The sequence below is a fragment of the Rhincodon typus genome, chromosome 29 (genome assembly GCF_021869965.1).
Source record: "Rhincodon typus isolate 14 chromosome 29, sRhiTyp1.1, whole genome shotgun sequence".
Classification (NCBI taxonomy): domain Eukaryota; kingdom Metazoa; phylum Chordata; class Chondrichthyes; order Orectolobiformes; family Rhincodontidae; genus Rhincodon; species Rhincodon typus.
In genome coordinates this window covers 21,916,814-21,927,420 of record NC_063360.1, presented here as the reverse complement: position 1 = coordinate 21,927,420, position 10,607 = coordinate 21,916,814, and positions in this window count along the sequence as shown.

The window sequence follows — 10,607 nt, the reverse complement described above, 5'->3', positions numbered from 1 at the left end:
GAGATAACAAGAGAATTAAGCAGGGAAAGAGTATGTTCCAGCTTTTGTTGCCACAAAATCATTTTTCCTTCTCTCTCTTCTGCTGCTCAAAAGCAGCTGTTGAAGTATAAGTCAGTGTGTGTTCCTGAGTCTAACTTCATTATTTTTCCAAGTTGGTGCATGTCAACTGCTTTTGAGCAGCAGAAGAGAGAGAAGGAAAAATGATTTTGTGGCAGCAAGAGCTGGAACGTACTCTTTCCCGGCCTATTTCTCCTGTTATGTGAAATAATCATACAAATGTAAATGAAAGAGGAGGGGAAAATTTCTTGACACTGGTTTGGTTGCCTAGTTCTGCTGTCTTTAGATAAAATGCTAATCTTAGTGCCAGGGGTGAGAGGGTCAATGGCCTACTGGTATTATCGCTGGACTGTTAATCCTAAGACCCAGATAACGTTCTGGGGACCTGAGTTTGAATCTTGCCATGGCAGATGGTGGAATTTAAATTCAATTTTAAAAAATCTGGAATTAAGGCTCTAATAGTGACCATGAATCCATAGTTGATTGCTGGAAAAACCCACCTTGTTGTTTAATGTCCTCTACGGAAGGAAACTGCCATCCTCACCTGGTCTGGCCTACGTGTGACTCCAGACCCACAGCAATGTGGTTGACTCTTAATCTGCCCTCTGGGCAATTAGGGATGGGCAATAAATAGTGCCTAGCCATTGATACTCTCAGCCTGTGAATGAAGAACAAAAACAGTTTTGTTTTACCCACATGGATCTCATGATGCTTGCACAATTGGTGGTCAGGTGACCACTGTAGCCATTTTAGCTCCATGCTTTTTTCCTTTTAAAGAAACAATTTTGTCCTTGAAAGGTCACAGGTATAACAATCACATGATGGAAATTAAAATTCAATAGTCCATATTTACTAATATTGTAATAATATGAGCCAGGCTATTTATGTGACTGTGCTTAAAGATTAGCGGTTAAATACCTCCTCACACTGTACATTTGGACAGCCAAGTTACCAAAGTTGCAAATATATTACCTCTGTGTTGCTGCCCTAAGCTTATAGTGAAGTGATATAAACATTGGAGGCAGTAGTTGGGCTAGTAGAGTAATCCAAAAACCAGTTTAATACTCTGATGTTCAAATCTTGCCATGGCTGATGGTGAAATTTGAATAGAATAAAAAGCTTGCCTAAAGGCAACCATATAATAATCATTGTTTAAAAACCCAAACACATCACTGAGCAATTTTAGGGAAGGAAATCTTCCACTTCTACCTGGTCTGGCCTGTATTTGAATCCAAAGCCAAAGCAATGTAGTAGTGACTCTGGATGAGCACTAAGTACTTGTCCAGATTTTTTAAAAATTGTAAGGCAATATTTTGAAAGGAAGCAAGTTATAACCACGTGCGCCTTGACAAGAGTCCTGAGACCAACAAATTTCTTCCTTACTGGCAAATTCAACAATTCTGTTTTCTTCTTTGGGTGATACGGTTATGTTCTTTGTTGTGTCTTTTACCCATATCACAGCATCGTATACACAGCTTATGGTTAGAGACTCCTAGTTCTTCATGTTTTGCTGTGATTTCAATATAATCGAATCAATATAATTTATGTTTCAAGCTCTGAAAGCCAGACCTGAAAATTATGCAGCCAGTGACACTTTTTGCACACAGACTTGCCTAAGTCATGTGAAATGATCATGACTCTTCAGATATAGTTCAGTCAAACATTTTGAAAATATTCAAACATTCTGAATAAGTTCTACTGAACATCTACTGAAGCTCTGGCAGGAAATAGAGGAACACCAACACAGGTTCTAGCCTGTTTGTTTTGGATTAGATTAGATCTTTAGTTGCATTCCAGTTGAGATCATACTTTAAGGCGTTAAACACATCTGTTGCATTCATTATTGTCTCAGTAACTTTTCATGAGACATTGCTTTGGAAATCAAGCCCCTAAGCTATGTTGTTGTGGGTTCTGTTGCAAAGGAGAGTAGTTCTTATGGGATTCAGAACCTTCATAGATGAAGAGCTACCTGTTCAAACCGCTCTCTTATAATTAAAGACTTATCAGGGGACTTTCATCCCTTGAGTAACGGCATAATTTGAAGATCTTTATTACTTAGACAAAAAAGAATTTTGGATGGATTCAACAGCTGAGTATGGAAATACTTAATTAGGACTTTCAATGCTGAATCAAATTAGTTGACTAATGTTTCTCGATTATCCCATTAGACATGACAACAGACAGTATGATTATAAGAGATTAAAATAGTTAATTGGCAGCAGAAATTCATTATTTTAAGGAGACACTACCATCTTGTGAAGAAATCAAAGATCAAATAGATTTTATTTGCCACTGAAAAGTTTTAGAAAAACCAAGGTTCTCTGGATGTGGGCATCACTACCAAGGCTGCTATTGATATTCATCAATTTGAGATGTAGCTGCCTTGTTGTTATGATTGTTGAATTTGAGAAATTTATGGTGAGCATTCTCCTTGAACTGCTGAAGTCTGTGTGGTGAATCTATAATTCCATAATCCTGTTGGATTATGTCTTCCAGAATTTTGATTCTGTGGTACTGAAGTAACGGCAATGTTATTGCTTCTTTTTAAACAGAGCTCAATTTTTAATAAAAACCAAAAGAACTGTGGATGCTATACATCAGGAACAAAAACAGAAGTTGCTGGAAATGCTCAGCTGGTCTGGCAGCATCTGTGAAGAGAAAATCAGAGTTTAAGTCTCGGGTTCTGTGACCCGTTCTGAGGAAGGGTCACCGGACCTGAAACGTTAATTCTGATATTCTCTTCACAGATGCAGCCAAACTTGCTGAGCTTTTCCAGCAACTTCTGTTTTTGTTCAATCTTTAATAAGATGCCTCACATGCCCATAACTGTCAGTTGCACCTGATGGTCAACATCTGCAATGCTTGAGTCCCTTTCTATTACGACCCACCGGGGTAGCACATCATAAATTGAACCCCACTAATCCCAGCATCATACCCCAGTTTACCTGACTTTCTGACTGTAGTTGATAGAAAGCATGGAACAGATTTCTGTACTGAACAAGAATTATTTATTACAGGCAGTCTCGAGTATGTAAAATGTGCCACTTTTGAATCTGCAAGTTGATTTGTATGCAAGTTGGAACATAATGCAGTATGTAAGTTTGTAAGTACAAGGAAACATTCATTTGTCAGATCTTGAAATTGCACCACTGTATGGGATCACGTTCGTAAGTAGGAGTATTTGAAAGTTAGATACTTGTAAATCAGGGACTCCTGTATAAGTAATTAGACTAATAATCCCATTGACTTTAATTGAGTCTAACCCTAAGGACTGACTGTGGCTCACTCCCTTCATCAACTCGGATGGCTTGCTCCAATTAATATGTGAACGACCTCTGACTAATCCATGTGCAGCTCTCTGACTGATGTATTGCAACTCCCCAGATTAATTTCACTGGACATGCAGGTGATGGTCGCCCATTTCCCATACTATTGTGATACATAGCCCTGACCCTGAAAATTCCAAGAGGCTGAAGGACTGCCCCTGGACCGGGAGGGATGTTGCTGTTGGCTTACTGTGTCAGTACCCTTTGCTGAACGGTGTCTCCTTTAAGTTGACTAGGGACTACTTCCCTTAGATTTGAGACATGGCCATTTGAATGATGCACATGCAGTATGTTTGCCACATTAAGCTGCTGTTACATGGTCCAGGTGTGCGATTGATGTAGTATGGTTCTGTACAACAACATGACCACCTCATTGACTGATGACTGCTTAAAATCATAGCAAGCAGCCTCATTTTGCGTCCGCACTTAAAGGCAAAGCAACACAAAAGTATTGTGAGCCTTTAAGGCCTACCTGTGTGGGCAAAAATGAAAGGCAAGGCAAAGCAGAGATGTTGTGAGTGAGCATCAAAGTAAATACAAAGTGAGAGATTGCTAAGAGAGCAACCATGGAGCCCTGAGATGAACCCTGGATCGCTCTGTGCTTGGGTGCCTATCCCTGCACACAAAGCGTCCTGCAGCAGCATTCCAAGGAAAGGTGCCAGTGCATTTCAACGGTGCAGAACCGTGTTGTAGGTAGGTTGGAATGTACATGAAAGTGTGGTGAGGTTGGTACATGTCAGATCCGTAGGCAGGGAGTGCAGGCAATCACTGCCCATGGTGTGTGCCCTGAAATGTTGAGGCCCAAGGTGGGGAACCAGAGGAGCAAGAAGAAGCAGTACAATTCACAGCAATCTTCAGCCAGACTTGCTGAGTGGATGATCCATTACAAGTGCTAGTCTTCAGCCAGTTCAATTCACTCCATGTGTTATCAAGAAACAGTTTCAGGCACTGGATAGTGCAAAGGCTATGGGCCTGACAACATTCAGGCAATGGTACATAGGACTTATGCTCCAGAATTTGCTGTTCCTGTTCCAGTACAGTTACAACACTGGCATCTACCTGACAATGTGGAAAATTGCCCAGATATGTCCTGTACACAAAATGCAGGACAAATCTAACCCGGCCAATTACCACCCCATCAGTCTACTCTTGATCATCAGTACAGTGATAGAAGGCGTCATCAGTAGAGCTATGAGGCAGCACCTGGTCAGCAATAACCTGGTCAATGATACCCAGTTTAGGTTTCACCAGGGCCACTCAGCTCCTGATCTCATTATAGCCTTAGTTCAAACATGGACAAAAGCGCAGAATTCCAGAGACGAGGTGAGAGTGACAACCCTTGACATCAAGGCTACAGTTGACCAAGTATGGCATTAAGAAGTCCAAGCAAATTCGAATCGGAGGGGAAAACTCTCTTCTCATTGAAGCCATAATGGGCACATAGGAAGATGGTTGTCGTTGTTGGAGGTTAGTTATTTCAGCTCCAGGACATCTCGGCAGGAGTTCTTCAGGTAGCATACAAGGCCCAACCATCTTCAGCTGCTTCATCAATGACCTTCCCTCCATCATAACATCAGAAATGCGGATGTTTGCTGATGGTTGCACCACGATCTACACCATTCACAACTTCTCAGATGCTAAAGCAGTCCATGTTCAAATGCAACAAGGTCTGGACAATATTCAGGCTTGGGCTGACAAGTGGCAAGTAATATTTGTGCCACAAAAATGAGGCAATAACCATCTCTAATACAAGACAATACAACTACTGCCCCTTGACATTCAATGGTATTACCTTCACTGAATCCCTATTATCAGCATTCAGGAGGTTACTGTTGACCTGAAACTCAAGTGGACTCGCCATATAAGTACAGTGGTTACAAGAGCAGGTCAGAGGTTAGGAATACTGCAGCAAGAAACTCACCTCCTGACTCCCTAAACCATGTACACCATCAACAAGCACAAGACACGAGTGTGATGGAATACTGCCCATTTGCCTGGATAAGTGCAGCTTCAACAACATTCAAGGAGCTTGACACCATCCAGGACACACCAGACTGCATTATTGGCACTACATCCACAAGCAGCCGGTCTCTTCACCATGGATGCTCAGTAACAGCAGTGTGTGTTATCTACAAGACGCACTGCAGAAATTCTTTAAAGATCCTTTGATAGCATCTTCCAAACAACGACCACTTCCACCTGGAAGGTCAAGAACAGCTGAAATATGGGAACACCACCACCCTCAAGTTCCCCTTCAAGTCACTCACAATCCTGACTTGGAAATATTGTAGTTCCTTCCCTGTCACTGGGTCAAAATCCTGGAATTCCCTCTATACAACTTACAGCACTTAAGGGTATTGTGGGTCAACCCATAGCATATGGACTGCAGCAGTTCAAGAAGGCAGCTGACCACCACATTCTCAGCATCTCACATGCAACTCCCCTTCCCCACTATTTATTTTAAAGCCCTATCTGCAGCCCTAGGTATGCAATTTGCCAGCAAGATTCAGGTGGAGCCTGTACCATCGGAACTGCTCTCTCCTTCCCCAGTACTGGTGCCAATGTCCCAAGAATTGGAACCCATTTCTCCCCACCAATCTTTGAGACATACACTTACCTCTTTAATCTTGTTAACTGTCACAATTTGATTGTGGCTCAAGTAGTAATCCAAAGATGACTACCTTTTCTCATTTAGCCCCTAACTGCACTTATTCACTCAACAGAACATCGTTGCTCTTTCTGCCAAAATCATTGGTACCTGTGTGGACTATGACAAATCTCCCCTCCCACTCCAAGTTCTCATCCAGCCCAGATGCGATATCCTGAACCCGGGCACCAGGCAGGCAACACAGCCTTTGGGACTCTCAATCCTGGCCACAGACAACAGTGTCTATTTCTGTGACTATACTATCCCCAATTATAACTAAGTTTCTCTTTTCTTCCCTCTCTTGAATGGCTCCCTGTACCATGGTACTATGGTAAGTTTGCTCATCCTCCCTATAGCCCTGCTGTCATCGACACAGAGTGGAAGAATCTCCAACCTGTTAGACAAGCTCAAGGGCTGAGGCTCCTTCAGCATTACCTCCTGGATCCCTCTGCCTGTCTCGCTGGTTGTCACATCCTCTTGTCCCTGACCATTGACCGAATTTGAGGTAGTTAATCTAAGGGGTGTGATTGTTTCCTGAAACACAACATCTGGGTAACACTCCCCCTCCCTGATATGTCGCAACGTTCGAAGCTCAGACACCAGCTCATTAACTCTGAGCTGGAGTTCCTCAAGTAACGAAAATTTTCTACCAGCTTGGTCACTATGAACCATAATGGAGTCCACCAGCTCCCGCATCATGCAGATACAACACATCGCCTGGCCCTGCATCTCTATTGTATTTACTTAGTTCTTAATTTTGTTTTTAAAAATTTTGCTAGCTGTCTTTTATTTTGTAACCTGTAAATATTTCACCTATTTACCCACAATCTGAAAGTAATCTATAATAGTGAAATTAGTAGCTATCGCCAACCAGTGAACTTACTGTTTTCCTGTGATGTCACTCTTTCTTTTGTCCTGGTCCTGGGCTTCAACTTATCCTATGAAAAGACCTTAAAATCTATGAGTCAAAAAAGCAAGCAAAAAGCACCTCTTCCCTCTGCACCAAATTCCCACACTGCCTCCAAACTCCCCAAACTATATCCTTATTCAGGCTCTGTCTCATGACGGATGTAATCTCTCCTTCTCTCCTGTCATTTCTTTGTGTTTTGAATTTACATCTGTATACTCCCCTGCTTTGAGTATACAGATGTAAATTCAAAACATCACAAAAGGTTTTGTGTTTTTGTCATTAGGAACCGACAATGATATTGAGGAACATATAAGAATTTTGATTATAGAGAGAGATTCTGTTGAACTTTGAAAAAGTTGTATTGAACTACTTTTAAAAGAAAAATTTCTGGAAGCTATTCCACTTTGTGGTAGCTTTGGCCTTGTTGTTAACATGTAACATTTAGGTGGTTGATATTTCCTAAGCAACATGTTCAGTGATATGATACAATCTGGAGCGGATGGGACTTGAACTTGGGCCTCCTAACTCAAAGGTGGGAAGACTATCACTTCACTACAAGAGCCCTAACATTTCAGTGGTCACATAGCTGGTGTAATAGCCAACAGCTGAACAGATTTCATGGTAGGCTAAGTTGTTCTCAACAAACAGCGGAATTATTCTAAACTCAGAATCTAATTACTTCGAACAATTAGAAGCGGACAATTATATTTATTCACTACTAATTCAGAAAGAGAAGGCATACAACCTGTCCAACCTTGCTTAGCATAATACAAAACACTGAAGACAGTTTGTGATCTGAAACGTTTTGAAAAATGTTGGTATATTTGCAAAACACATCTTTACTATTTTTAAGAACAAAAAATCCATAAAATTAAATTCTGTTGAAACATCTGTTAAATACTGCACATTTATTTGTTGTTATGTTTTGCAATTCATCATTTTGTGTTCTTGCTGTTCTATTTTGGGTTCAGTGCACCTTGTTTCAAGATATTCTTTGCAACTGCAAATCTTGCACAATCCTTGAACAGACCACAAAATAACAGTACAATGTTCCTGTTTTTCAGCATACACCCTTAACGTTGGGACTCTGGCAGATGTAAAATCAAAAGTTGTAAATGGAAGCACCAGTCCTCAATGCGGGGAAAGAAAGAAACTTATTTTAGCAAAGAGAATCTGGACGATTTTTGATTAAAGTATACCAAAATTATGAAGAAAGGCACAAAATTCTAGAAACCAACCTAACATTGAAAAGATGGGGAAAGATTGTCCATCACAAAACTGTCTTCTCTTATATCATAAAGGAAAGAAAGGAACAAATAATAAGCTTGAGGAATCTGAAATACCATGAGGAATAGAATGGCACGGATTGACAGAGTCAACCTCTGAGGAGGAATAGCTGATTTTGATACAATGGAGAGGAATGAGTTTGTGTAAGCACACAGTTATGTTGGATGCCTGCTTCCATTGTTTAGCTCAGATTTCGATACTTTTCCATGTATCTGTTCTGCCCATTGTAGATAGGTAAATACATATAATTTTAGCCAAAATTTATGTCAACAAAATGTCTAAGTCATAGTTTCACAGTGCATCACTGAAATACAGATAGTTCAATGATGGAGATATTCCTAAAATAATTTGAACTCAATGAGTGAAATTTAATGGATGTGTCACTTGCTGGTTGGAAATCTAGTGAGAGTCCGATGCTACCTCTTTTAAGCCATTGGATATGCTCCGCCATTCAGTTAGATCATGGCTGATCCGATAATCTTCAAGTCCAATTTCCTGCTTTTACCCCTTGATTCTCTTAATGATTAGAAATCTAACTATTTCAGGCTTGAATATACTCAAACAAAGCAGCCTTGACAGACTTCCACAGTAAGGAATTCTACAGATTCACTATCCTATGAGGGAAAAAATCCTCATCTTTGTCTTAAATGAGGAAACCTTGCTTTGAGGTCATGCTCTCTCATCCTAGACTTTCCCATAACGGGAAATAACCTCTAAGCATCTACCTTGTCAAGGCCTCTAAGAATTTTCTATGTTTCAATAAGGTGTCCTCACATTTTTCCAAACTCCAATGATTACTCAACCTCTGCTCATAAGAAAATCCCTCTGTACTGGGGATCACCCAAATGAACCTTAGCTGTATTGCCTCCAATGCCTATATATCTTTCCTTAGATAAGGGGGCCTAAACTATTCACAATATTCCAGGTATGATCGGAATAGTTTTAATAAGTACAGTAAGGCCTCCCCATTCTTATATTCCATTCCCTTGGAAATAAAGGAAATCCCATTTGTCTTCCATATTCCCTGATGAATTTGGATGCTAACTTTTTGTAATTCATGCAGGGTGATGAAGGGTCCCAGAGAGAAACTTTGATCTCTCTCCACAGATGCTGCCAGACCTCATGAGCTTTTCCAGCAATTTCTGGTTTCGGTTGTGCTCTTTCTGAATCAGTTTTCCTACCACTCACACTTTCAATGAATTATTATACTTGCTTACCATTGTTATCTGTATTCCTCCATACTTTTTGGGATCTTTACATTGAACTTGTGTAACCATTCCGTGCTTTTCGAAGTAAATGAACTGTAAATTCTTGGCATCAAATTTCATATGTCACCTGCCTGCCCATTTCACATCTTAACAAACTTGAATTTTTGTGTCATCAGTAAGTTCTGGTATTGTGTCCCAGATGCCCAAATCCAAAACATTCATGATATCAAGGACAATCGTGCGTCCAGTGCTGAGTTTGCCACTTCCAATTTGTCTTCAACGTGATACAACATTATTCAGTTCTGAGGAAGGGTCACCGGACCCGAAATATTAACTCTGTTTTTTCCTTCACAGATGCTGCCAGACCTGCAGAGCTTTTCCAGCAACTTTGTTTTTGTTCCTGATTTACAGCATCTGCAGTTCTTTTGGTTTTTATTCAGTTTAATCATTTGTTTCATACCAAATATTCAACTGTTACATTTCCTCCTAGACCATTGCGTGCATTTTTATAACCAGCATCCTTTTTAAGTATCTTCTGAGAATCCACATATGCTACATTTTGTGTATTTCTTTTATTTATGTAAACATTCATTTCATCAGTAATATTTTCAAAGATGTCTTGACTTTAACAAATGTATTCTGGCTGCTTCTGGTTATTCCCTGTTAGGGCTGACTAATTTGATTTTAAAATATGAATTACGTGTTTTTCAACAGCTGATGGAGGAACAAACGGTCTGTATTTACTGGGTTTATTCTTTTCTTCTCAAGCAGACATTTTATGATGGATGCCCTTCAGTTTCTCTGCATAACTTGTGAATTTAAAAGGAGGAATTAACAGTCATCAGCAACCTCCAGCAGAGAAGAAAGGGAAGCATCCTGTTTCTAGGTTTTTTTAATCACAGCTGCTCTTAATCAAATACAATTTTGTGTTGTCTGAACTTTGACAATTTGTGTTGGTTATAAATTTGATTGAAGGAGAAGTAGTTTAATTTAATGCCATCCTCATCCAACATGAGCATTCTACTGGAGGTTTTCTAGCTGGCAATCAGGAGCTGGAACACTAACTGATCTTCCTTGACCAAAGATAGTAGGAACTGCAGATGATGGACAATCCGAGACAACAAGGTGCAGGGCTGGATGAACACAGCAGGCCAAGCAGCATCATAGGAGCA